We start from the raw sequence: 12,795 nt of genomic DNA on the forward strand, positions 1-12,795 counted from the left end.
GGGCCCCTTTTCACTTATGTTAGGAAGTGTCTGTTTCTAATGCCTTGTTTGAGCTGCCTTTTTTACAGCATGCTTTATCCCCCTCAAAGAAGCAGTTACCCACATCTGCTGCCTGAGTTTTGTGATGAAACAGATCAATTCAAGCAGTATATTTAGCCAATACAGCTTTGTGTACAGTCCAGTTTCCCTTCTAAAAAGCAAACACCCTTGTTCAAATAAATCGGTATGTAAAATGCTGACTGTAGTATTTTATTTCTAACTGTGGGGTTTCTGTACATACTCTAAGAGAACAATTTCACCACAAGCGCAGCTAGAGTTATGATCTATCATAAATAAATTATGTTTTTTTAAAAAAAACAATCTATTTGCTTTTAAATGAACTGTGGCCTGGGGGAACATTGCGAATCATAAGTCTTTCTATTCCCACAAAATGAGACTGAGGCTACAAGCATATATAATTAATCAATGGGTCTTAAAAGGCTTCAGAATGGCTGGCATGAATTAACTGTACAGTCTCATTAAAGGATGAATAAGAAAATTTTATTTTCACCCACAACAAAGTGTTTCAATAAAATCTCATGAAATCAAGTCTTCCATAAAGGAAGTCTTGGATTTCCTTTTTTTTTAAGATTTATTTTTATTTATTTACGCATACAAGAGCTGGGGTGCAGGCAGAGGTGCGGGGGATGAGAGGATCCACCAGAGACAGAGTGGGGAGCAGAACAGGAGGAGCTACTGAAATCCGCTGCTGAGGGGAGCAGCGGGGAGACAGGAGAGGTCTGCTGTGCCCTCTGGGTAGCTCCCTGGCCAGGGGTGTTGAACTCATGCTGCAGTGGCTGGCGATAGCTTGATAGCACTGAGACTTTTAATTCCTGCACCACCAGGGAGGCCCCAAGTCTTGGATTTCTGAGGTAGGTTTGCACCAACTCACCGTGCACTCGCCCATGGTCTAGATCTGTCTGGATACTTCAGGGCCGGTGGGTTTGAATTCTTGATTTTCTACCTTTGTTGGTGAAGATTCATCACTGGTGCTTTCCTGTGCTCTCAGGAACTTCCTCATGTACAATGTAACCTTAAAAGTGAGGGTAGGATGTGTACGATGGTCATGAGGTAGGTCTCCTTCACATAAACTTGACCCAAGAAATCTCTTTTTCTTCTTATGGATCAACTGCAGCATGTGCTCACGTTACAACATTTCAAAGTTTTCTGATTTTTGCCTACACTCCTTCCATCTGGACTCGTCATTTTCTGTGCTTCTGGTACCGATACTAATGTGTTCCTTTTTCACGATAGCAACTTGCTTTCTCTTGAGTAGCTCAGTCACCTAGGACTCAGGCATCTCAAACCTTAGGAATCACCTGGAGGGCTTGTCAAAACTCCAAGTCTAAATCGGTCAGTCAGTTGGTTGGTCGGTGGATGGATCCGCAGTGGGTCCAAGAAAGACCCTGAATTTCCAGAAGGTTCCCGGGAGAGGCCCATTCTGTTCACCCATGGATTGTCTTGCAGTCTCCGGCATTACAGATAGCAAGGGTGACAAAACAATCGTAACCTTGTCACTGTTTTGACTTACATTCAAATGTAACTTACCATTACCAATTTTTAGCAGACGCATTTCACATATGGCAGATGATGTGCTTTGCCTGCCTGGGCACCCTCTCTCTTGTCCCCTTACTGCTGTGCACCTTGTGTTTGTTTATAAAACTCCCATTCTATTCAGGCAGCAACCCAGCCTTGGCTGTTCTGAGCCCCTTACATAGAGTCTTTCCTAGAGCCTCTTGCACCTAAGTGTGGCCATGGGACCCACCACTAGTCCGTGGGATAAGATGAACCTTCTAGTCTTCTAGAATGTTTCTGGGAAAGCTTTTATTTTCTTGCTAAAAGACACTGTGATGCAAGAGATAACTTTCCCCCTTGAAATCAAATTAACTCTCAATAGCCAGGCACCTCACTGACACAGTCTGTATTCATTTGCTAGGCCTGACCTAACAAATCATCACAAACGTAGTGGCTTAGAACAACAGAAATGTATCCTCTCAGTTCTGGAGGCCACAAGTCCAGAATCAAGGTGTTGCCAGGGCTGCTTCCCCTCTCTGAGCTTTGGGTGGCTGCAGGGTCTTTTGCCCTCTGTGTCTCTCTGTATGTCCTCTTCGCTGTATTTTATCAGGACACCTAGCCCACCCTAAAATAGAGTGACCTCATTTTGACACCCTTACCTTAATTACATCTCTAAAGCCCCTTGTTCCAAATAAAGTCACTTTCTGAGGTTCTAGGTAGACATATCTTTTGGGGAGACCCCATTCAACCCACCATATAGGTCTCTCTGTCTTTTTGGAGGGAGAGCCTTCTTTAGCTCAGATTTAACATTGGGGCTTATGAAATACAAAACATTTGAGAAAGGACTTCTTTTCAGTCCACCATAACCACTGTCCAAACTCCTACCTCCTTACAAAAGCCCTGCTAGAGCCATTCATTCCCTGCCAAGCTCAGCTTCCATGACTCCTAAGGCACACCATGCTTTGTTTACAAGTATCCTGTGGCTTCCCTGTTAAAGGAGAAGAAAGTCCCCACCACTGCCACCCCTCACCCCTTGGTGTCCCCAGTAGGCCTGATGTGGGGACCAATGCAAAATGAAAATGCATAGGCCCTTGTTCAAAAAGCATGAAGAACTTCAAGAAAGTAACAGCAGAGCATTAAACCAAGCACAAGCTTGTGTGACTGCGTCAGTCGCTTACCCACAGGTAAGCCACCCTGCTTCCCAGTTTCAAAGAAACCAACTATTGCCTCCCTGGTGGCACAAGGGGTTAAGAGGCAACCTATGAAGCTATCCACAGCCACTGCAGCTCGAGTTCAATCCCCAGCCAGGGAGCTACCCACATGGCGCAGCAGATCTCTCCTGACCCGCCCGCTGCTCCCCTCAGCAGTGTATTTCAGTCAGTCTGCCTGTTCTGTTCCTCCCTCTGTCTCTGGTGACTCCTCTCACCCCCACACCTCTGGCTTGTACCCCGGTTCTTGTATGCATAAATCAATAAATCTTTAAAAACAAAACAAAGAAACCAACTATTCCTTCCAAATCCATCACCATTTCCCCCTCCACTCTCTGTCCCTCTGGGAAGATGAATGAAACATAGAATGAAGATTAGGAATATTACCTAAATTTAGGGTTATCTCCAGAAACAGCCTTTCTATCAGAGAAACCTATCTCCATGGCAGGGCAAACATGTAATTACAGAGCATGTGCTCTTTGTCATGAGTCACCGTCTCCTCCTTGTGTGAGTCTCCTCCCCTCCGCTGGAAACCCCAGGCCCATTCCTTAGCTCAGGAAATATACCCTCACTTTGCCCCGCTGGCTTCGGACTCCACATCCATGTACATTATCCACGTGCATGTACTTAAATTTGTTCTTTCCTCCTACTAAACTGTCTGATGGTAACTTGAATGTTAGACCTGTCCTAGAGAACCCAGGGGGCTAAGGGGAAATTTCTTCTCCCACTTTACAGTAAAAAGAAGTTTTCAAATGAAAGGGTCTGGGGCCTCCCTGGTGGCACAAAGGGTTAAGCGTCAGGAATATGAAGCTATCCACAGGCGCTACCCACATGGTGCGGCAGACCTCTCCTATCTTGCCCGCTGCTCCCCTCAGCAGTGTATTTCAGTCAGTCTGCCTGTTCTGTTCCCCACTCTGTCTCTGGTGAATCCTCTCACCACCACCTCCCCCACACCTCTGGCCTGTACCCCAGTTCTTGATGCATAAATAAATCTTTAGAAAAAAAAAGGGTCAAAAAACTTTGTTACAAAAGGGTGGGGTTTTTTTTAAAAAGCACCTTAACATGTTCTGAGGATCCTGAAAATCATGAGGATGGGTCTAGAAGTTAAAAACAAAGAAACAACATAACAAAATAAAACAAAAAACAACCTTCTGGCAAGATATAATATTAACTTACTCACATGAATTTAAATGACTTTTTTAAAAAGTTCCTAAATGTCTTATGGAATAGGGAAGTTCATGATGAAATTCTTCTGGTTTATGTTCTAAAAACTGTCACCAAAAAAAAATTTTAGCTTTGCAAAGCCAACCGCAGCTGAAATGCCAAAAGAAATGAGAACTAAGCAATTTAGGATGTTAAAAATAGAAGATGTAACAAGTAATAGTATCACCTTGTTCCCTGGTTTTGCATTTTTATTTCTCTCAAAAACACAAGTGTGAAAAATAGCAGACTGCTAAGCTGTTTTGAGAGATGGATTTGTTATAACACTTAGTGGGCACCCTTTCTAAAGGAAACTGACAAAGTTTTAATTTTTCCACCTAAGTGAAGTTTTCTACATTTACTATATCACCTCAAACTGACTTTTATTTCTTTTGGGGCTACACAGCTCTATATTTCTTTTCTTTTTTCCACAGCTTTATATTTCTGCTTTCAGTATAAATAATACCAGATTTTTCCCCACAAAGTTTGTTTTGAAGTTTTCAGAATTTCAAATTCTCTGTTTTACAAAATTAATAAAACAAAATATATGTGATTTAAAAACATGTTAGAGTGAGTCTGTTAATACACAATCCTGCAATTGTGTATATAACTCACAGAAATAAAAGTAAACATTTGCCCCATGAGAAAAAAATGCATATATAAATATGCATATGAAAAATGTTTAATTTTACTAGCTGTTAAATTACCCCCTGAAAAATATGTACAAGTAGCATGTATATGAAAAATACCCAATTTCACTTGTGATTTTAAAATGTATCTTTTTTCCAACCTCTCCTGGCTTCTCCCAGCTCCTAGCCCTGGCACACTCTGTTTTTACATGGGTTTTTTTTTTTAGATTTATTTGTTTATTTATTTATACAAGCACTGGGTACAGTCAGAAGCGTGGGAGGGTGAGAGAATTCACCAGAGCCAGAGCGGGGAGCAGAGCAGGCAGAAGGACACTGCTGAGGGGAGCAGCGGGCGGCAGGAGAGGTCTGCGCGCCATGTGCGACCCTCCTCCGGTGGCTGGGGAGCAGCCGGGGATCGAACCAGGGCCGCAGAGGCTGTGGGCAGCTTTGCAACCCAGCGCTCAACCGCTGCGCCACCAGGGAGGTCCACTACATGGGTTTTCTTGATTCCACATATGAGTGATAGCATGCAGTCTTGACCTTTACCCAGCTTATTTCATAGCATAATGCTCTAAGATTCACCCATGTTGATAGAAATGGCGGGACTTCCTTCTTTCTTGTGACTGCACAATGTTCCATCGTGTGTACATAGTGCATTTTCTTTTTTTTTTTTTAATTTAATGAAATTGTACTGATTTATAAAACCGTAATGGTTTCAGAGGTGCGGCTTCACTTCTGTGCCTGTGTAAGACTCACCTCGCCTGCCACCCATGAACTAACCCAGCGTCCATCCCGCCACCGGGTGGGTATCCACTACCCCTTCCTCCTGCTTCCTTTTCCCACCCCTCTGGGAATCGATATCTTTTTCAGAGTCTAAAGATATTTTCATGGTAATTTGTTAGTTTGCTTTTTTTGGTTTTTATATCCCATATATGAGAAAAACTATCCAGGAATTATCTTTTACTTTCTTGATTTATTCTGCTTAGCATAATCACCTCAAGCTCTATGCATGTTTTCACAAACGACAGGATGACCTTCTTTTTCATCACTGAATAATATTCCATTGGATATGTTTGTGCATGTCACATTTTCTTTATCAGTTAATAGAAACTTGATTCTTTCCACATTGTGGCTATTGTGAATAGTGCTGCAGTGAACATTGGGGGTGCATATATTTCTTCAATAGACTGTTTTCACTTCCTTTGGATAGATACCTAGAAGTGGAATTGTTAGGTCAGACTGCAGTTCTATTTTTCATTCTTTTACGACACTGTTTATGATTTAGAGGAATAGGTTCACACATACTCAGATGTACAGCATGACATCACCTCCACCACCACAGCACCCATAGGCCTTTACCCTAGACCACTGCCCCCCCTTGTTCCCACCCATACTTTACCTCCCCCTCTACTTTTAATTTCTTAAGGAACCTCGTTCTCTTTGCCACAGCGACTGTGCCAGTTTACTTTCCCACCAACAGTGCACCAGGATTCCCTTTTCTCCTCATCCTCATCACTCCTCTCCCGTCTTCCTAAAGGTGTCCATTCTAGCAGGGACGTGGTGACAGCTCATTTAGGTTTTGCTTTGCATTTCCCTGATGATTAGTGATGGTGCGCACCTTTTCAGCTACCTGTTGGCCATCTGTATGTCATCTAAAAACAGACATTAGGGGCCTCCCTGGTGGCGCAGGGGTTAAAGTCTCAGTGCTATCAAATTATCCCCAGCCACTGCGGCATGAGTTCAATCCCCAGCCAGGAAGCTGACCCACATGGAGCAGCAGACCTCTCCTGTCTCGCCTGCTGCTCCCCTCAGCAGTGTATTTCAGTAGATCCGCCCATTCTGCTCCCCACTCTGTCTCTGGTGAATCCTCTTACCCCACACACACACCCCTCTGGCCTACACCCCAGTTCTTGGATGCATAAATAAATAAAATAAATCTTTAAAATCCACTAAACTTAAAAAAAAAAAAGCAGACATTAAAACAAATTAACCAAAAAGTCATCATCCAATAATTGCCCACTAAGAGACTCTAGAGATACAAAAAAAAAAAAAGATGCAGCCCCCCCACCTTTGAGGATCATGGCGTCTACAAAAGGAAGACAGGCATGTTAGCAAACAACTATTACAAAAGCTGAAATCTATACGTGGTTCTATCAGTTACACAGTAGGAGCTTGTCCATTCTACCCAAGGGACAAGGCGGACTGCCTTGGGAGGCACACCTCGCTCTGTCTTGAAACATGCTCACAATCCACAGTGCGTCGCTGTGTGGGCCTCAGAGCGGGTGGCTATTCCCATTGAGAAAGCAGGAGCAATAATGTAGGATGAGAAACAGCAAGGGGTGTTCCGATAACCACAAAAAGCTCAATGGCCTGGTGTCTATGGTTTTGAGTTGGGGGAAAGGTGCCAGTGAGATAATGCGGGAGAGCTAATTAGCTATTGGAGGGGTAGGCTTCACCCCATAACCCTTTAGCCCCTCTCCCCTAAAAGGGAAAAAAGAGCTCCCAGTGCAGATGGCCCAGCTGAGCCATTCCCAGTCTGCAGGGACTCAGGCCTTGCCCATACCCGGGTGGAAAAGAAGGCCTGACTAGTGTCTCAGCTGCCTGAAACAGTCTTCCTGACTCTCTGTGCTCAATCCCCCACATGCCAGAGGGAGGAAAAAATCTCCACTTTGGTATTCATCCCATCAATCCTGAGAGCCTGCGACGGGACAGGTGCTGTGCTATGCCTTGGGGACAGGACGGTGAGGAAGACACGGGGGCCTAGTATTTTGGAGTTTACAGTCTAGCAGGGGATGATGATAAAACAAGTAAACTAGCAGATAAAGAGAAAGTTCACACAGCGTGCAAAGCACCAAGAACAAAGGAGAGTGTTGTATTAGAGTGGAAAATAATAGGGAGGGGGCCAGCTTAGATTGGGGTTCCCTGGAAAATTACACTTAAGCTGAGACTGAAAGGGACAGAAGGAGGGGTGGGGTCAGGGTGTGGAGAAGCAGAAAAAGAACAATAAGTTCAAGGGCTCTGAGATGGAACAAAAAATTGGCAAGTTCAGTAAATCAAAAGTCCAGAACATTCTTGGTGAGCAAGAAATGTTCTTTAGAGACAGGCAGGAGTCCAGTGTTTGGTGACTTTAGAGACTGTTGTAAGGAATCTGCATTTTACTTAAGGTAGAATGAGAAGATACTGAAGAGTAAAGTAAGGAAGAGAAATAACCAAATATCCCTTGATAATTTGGGGATAATGAATTGGAATGGTTAGGGGTGGTGGTGGAAAGACCAAGAGGAGGCTGTGGCTCTGGAGAGGCGAAAGATAACACTTGTTGGGAATGGGCTGGTGGCTACAAAGATCTAACAAATATTTCGGAGGTAGGAAAAAAAATGCCTTAAATATCCACTTTCATCAAATAGGAATGGACTTGTTTCATTAATAAAAATGTAAATAGCACTATGGCAAATAAAAGAGAATTCTAGAAAGAAAAGACAAGATGGGGAGAAGGGGGCAGGGAAAACAGTGGATGGAGAGCACAATGGACTACTGGGTGCTTTGGTGGTGGGAGAGCTATGGTGACTACACAGGAAGGGAGAAATCCTACACTGTTGGGCCTTCCCTGGTGGCGTAAGGGGTTAAGACACAGCACTATGAAGTTAGCCGCAGCCACTGCAGCACGAGTTCGATCCCCAGCCAGGGAGCTGACCACATGACGCAGCTGACAGACCTCTCCTGTCTCCCCGCTTCTCCCCTCAGCAGTGTATTTCAGTAGATCCGCCTGTTCTGCTCCCCACTCTGTCTCTGGTGAATCCTCTCACCACCCCGCATCTCTGGCCTGCACCCCAACTCTTGTATGCATAAATAAATCTTTTTTTAAAAAAAAGAAAGAAATCCTCTACTGTCAAAAAATTAACAGAGATGCAAAACAATGGTGAAGGAAGGAAGGAAGGTTAGTTTACTGTTACAAGTGATTTAAATCTAAAGAAATTATCCTGAAGGACTTAGCTGAATTATGGTAAAAAAGAAAAATTGTGAGAACTGTTATATAAGTGCCATCAGATCTGGAAATAAACATCATTCTAATTCACCTAAAATTTAAAAAAAAGGTTATATTGAGGCACTTATAATTGGATGGCTGATGACTCACAAAATGTTTACTCATTTAAAAATATTTTAAAAAAGAAATTGTTGCTGGATTAGATGTAGAAGGTAGACTCCAGCATGGCTCCAAGGTTTAGTTCTGGACAAGTGAAGTTTGAGATGGGCCTCATCTTCCTGACTCTGGAAAAGGTAAACACAAGATGGTTCCTGATGAAAATAAAAGGGACAGATTGACATAACAATTTGAGAAATAATAAGAGTGGGGGGAAAAATAAAATTTGTAAAAAAAGACTTTCCAAAATTAAAAGTACCCAGAACTGTTGTGTTTATTAGAGAATTGTTTCAGGAATCTGCAAATACTAGCACTCCAAGCCAGCATCTTGTAAGATGAGTAAATGAATGGAATTTACTCGTGCAAACTAAACAGCTAATATGGGGAGACGTTAGGATTATGTAAATTGTAACAGCTGATGGTAAATGTAGGAAAAGACTGCCTTCTTTTTTTCGATGACCTTGAGTCAGGCAGTAAATGATTGTGTCCGGCTCCAAACCAGGTCTATTCTGGTTGATGATCCGGGAGCTCACGGCCCTGCAAACCATGTATCTGCCAGTAGGGGGCGCTAGAGAGAGAATGTAAGGCTGAAAAAAGAGGAAAAGGCTTGCTGTTCCTCTGTGTTGGCTCCCTGCACCTTGGCAGGGGCACTGCCTTCCCGCAGCGTCTTTGAATCTAGCTGGCAGCTTTCCCAACAGGTACAGAGCCTGCTTCATTGTCTCTGCACCTCAGCCCCCCGAGCTGGCAGCTCCAGTTGGCAGCGCCCCACCCCTGAGGCCTGGGCTCCAGTCCCCTCCTCCATGTTTCTAACTTTAGTAATTCCAACCTCTTCCTGCTGATCACTCAGCCACGACAACTTAGATTCTGTCCTTTCCTAGTTAACGATTCTTTATATCAAATTCTTTTAAAAATCATAATCTATTGTTTATTTTAGAACTGAATAGAGTTCTAACATGTCTCTTTAGCAGTGATTTTTCTAGGTTGTCTTAAAGCTAAAGGGATAATTGTAATTTTTTTTTTAAGATTTATTATTTAAAACCTTCCTTTGGTGAATGGACTCCCATTGGGAGGTGGGTGTGGGGTGATATCTACAGTTGTTGAGGTGAGAAACTACCTCTGAAAACTATACAGCATTGTAAACTAATAAACTTGTCAAAGTAATTGAAAAATCACCCTGTCAGAATTACAAACATGAGGAAGAGTTTGAAATTAGATGTATTTAAAACTACTTGGCCACACCAGTCTTTTTTTTCTTTTTAAGATTAAAAACAAAAGATTTCTTGGGTCTCCCTGGTGGCACAAGGGGTTAAGCCACAGCACTATGAAGCAATCTGCAGCCACTGCAGCACAAGTTCAATCCCCAGGCAGAGAGCTGACCCACATGGCACAGCAGACCTCTCCTGTCTCGCCCGCTGCTCCCCTCAGCAGTGGATTTCAGTCCGTCTGCCTGTTCTGTTCCCCACTCTGTCTCTGATGAATCCTCTCACCCCCTGCATCTCTGGCTACAGCCCAGTTGTTGTATGCATAAAATAGATCTTTTTAAAAACAAAAACAAAGTTTTCTTTTGCCTCAATGATAGAACACAACTCAATTTGAACTGCAGACATAAGGAGAGCCTTTTACAGGTGACCTTTCTGTTTTCTTTTCCCCAGAACTCATTTGTTTTGCAGAACAGAAACTCTGGAGCCTTCCACCAGCACCTCCTCATCCTCCCCCTGCTCCTGGCAACCAGCAGGCCACTCTGCTCCCAGGTGTTTGGAAGGTTAGATTCTGTGTACAAGTGAGATTGTGCAGTCTTTATCTTTTGTTTAAATAACTGGTGGGTGGACCTCTCTGGTGGTGCGAGTGGGTAAGATGCAGCCTATGAAGCTATCCACAGCCTCTGCAGCATGAATTTGATCCCCAGCCGGCCAAGGTACTACCCACATGGCTACCCACATGGCACAGCAGACCTCTCCTGCCTCGCCCGCTGCTCCCCTCAGCAGTGCATTTCAGTCACTCCTCCTGTTCTCTTCCTCACTCTTTCTCTAGTGAATCCTCTCACCCCCTTCCCCGCACCTCTGGCCTGTACCCCAGTTCTTGTATGCATAAATAAATAAATCTTTAAATACATACATAAATACATACATACATAAATAACTGGTGGGGCTTGTATCTCCTGACCGACCTGTCTGAGAAATGAAAATTATCAGCCACTGTCACTTAGGAATATGGATGCTAACTCCTAAATAACTTAAAATTTACTAAATCTTAGTAACCTTAGCAGCAAAACAGCTAGAGGCCTATCAGGAGGCCTTGAAATGGATGGTTCTGGAGAACAGGCCTATCAGCCAACCATTCATTCTTGCCTCCATGCAGGCCACAAGATGAGTTGAAATGGTTGAAAATCAGCTACGGTAATTAATCCCTTGAATAACAACATTTTCTTCAACATCATTTCATTATAAAGTCAACACCAGCTGACGTCAGATGAAACGCCTAGGCCTGGTTTGGTTATGTGCCATTTCATTTGACATCGCGGTTTCCAAGAACAAGTGGATGAAGTTAAGGAGGACCCACTGTATCCGATAACAGATATTTATCAAGAAATATGTAAATAGGGGGCCTCCCCTGGTGGCGCAGGCGTTGAGCACCGCGCTGCACCGTGAAGCTGTCCACAGCCTCTGCAGCGCCGGTTTAATCCCAGCCAACCAGCGAGGGTCCCACATGGCGAGGCAGACCTGTCCTGTCTCGCCCGCTGCTCCCCTCAGCAGTGTACTTCGTCAATCTGCCTGTTCTATTCCCCGCTCTGAGGTGAGAAACTACCTCTGAAATCTATACAGCGTTGTAAACTCTCTCACCCTCCCGCGCATCTGGCCTGTACCCCGGTTCTTGTATGAATAAATAAATAAATCTTTTAAAAAAAAGAATATGTAAATAGGGCCTCCCTGGTGTCGCAAGGGGTTAAGACGCAACCTATGAAGCTATCCTCAGCCACTGCAGCACAAGTTTGATCCCTGGCCAGGGCAACACCCACATGGCGCAGCAGACTTCTCCTGACTCACCCACTGCTCCCCTCAGCAGTGTATTTTGGTCAATCTGCCTGTTCTGTTCCCCATTCTGTCTCCTGTGACTCCTCTCACCTCACACACCTCTGGCCTGTACCCCAGTTCTTGTATGCATAAATAAATCTTAAAAAAAAAAAAGAACATGTAAACAACTCTTCCAATTCCATAAGAAGTCCAATGATGCTCTTTACAAATGGGCCAAAGATCTGAAAAATCAAAGACATTTCACCAAAGGGGAGAAATGAATGGCAAAGAGCATGTGAAAAGATGTTCAATGTCATAGCAAACTTGTGACAAGCACAGGGACGTGCCACTTAACAGCTGTAAGCATGGCTACAATCACAGAGACAGACAAAAGCAAATGTTGGGAATGTAGAGAAAATGAACCTTCAGACATTCCTGCCGGGAACGTAAAATGGTGCTGCTACTTTGGAAAAGTTCGGGTGTTTATTAAAAATGTAAACGTAAATTTACCATTGGGCCCAGCAATCCCAGACTTAGATGCATATCCAAGAGAAATTAAACATGTCTGTGCTCAAACTTGTATTCAAACGTTGATAGCAGCATTCTTGATAATAGCCCCAAACTGGATATAATCCAAACACCCACCAACCAACGAATGGGCAGACAAAACACAGTGTTCTCAGGTGTAAGTCTTTGAAGAAAACTGGACTGATGATTGTCTCTTTCTTATTTGCCAGCTTTGAAAATAATCACGTGATTTTCTAATATTCACCAAAGATGAGCACTTACTCTTTCAGTGTTGCTGTTTTTGTGTTATCATGATGAATTCATCAATTGATAACTGCTTGATGCATTTAATTTCTATTGTTTTTAATATTTACCTTTTTTTAAAGATTTATTTATTTATTTATACAAGCACTGGGTACAGTCAGAAGCACGGGAGGGTGAGAGAATTCACCAGAGCCAGACCGGGGAGCAGAACAGCCAGACTGACGAAGTACACTGCTGAGGGGAGCAGCGGGCACGGCAGGAGAGGTCTGTGCACCATGTGGGAC

This window comes from Talpa occidentalis, unplaced genomic scaffold, assembly GCF_014898055.3.
Source record: "Talpa occidentalis isolate TD23 unplaced genomic scaffold, MPIMG_talOcc4v2.1 talOcc4.15, whole genome shotgun sequence".
In the NCBI taxonomy this organism is placed as follows: Eukaryota; Metazoa; Chordata; class Mammalia; order Eulipotyphla; family Talpidae; genus Talpa; species Talpa occidentalis.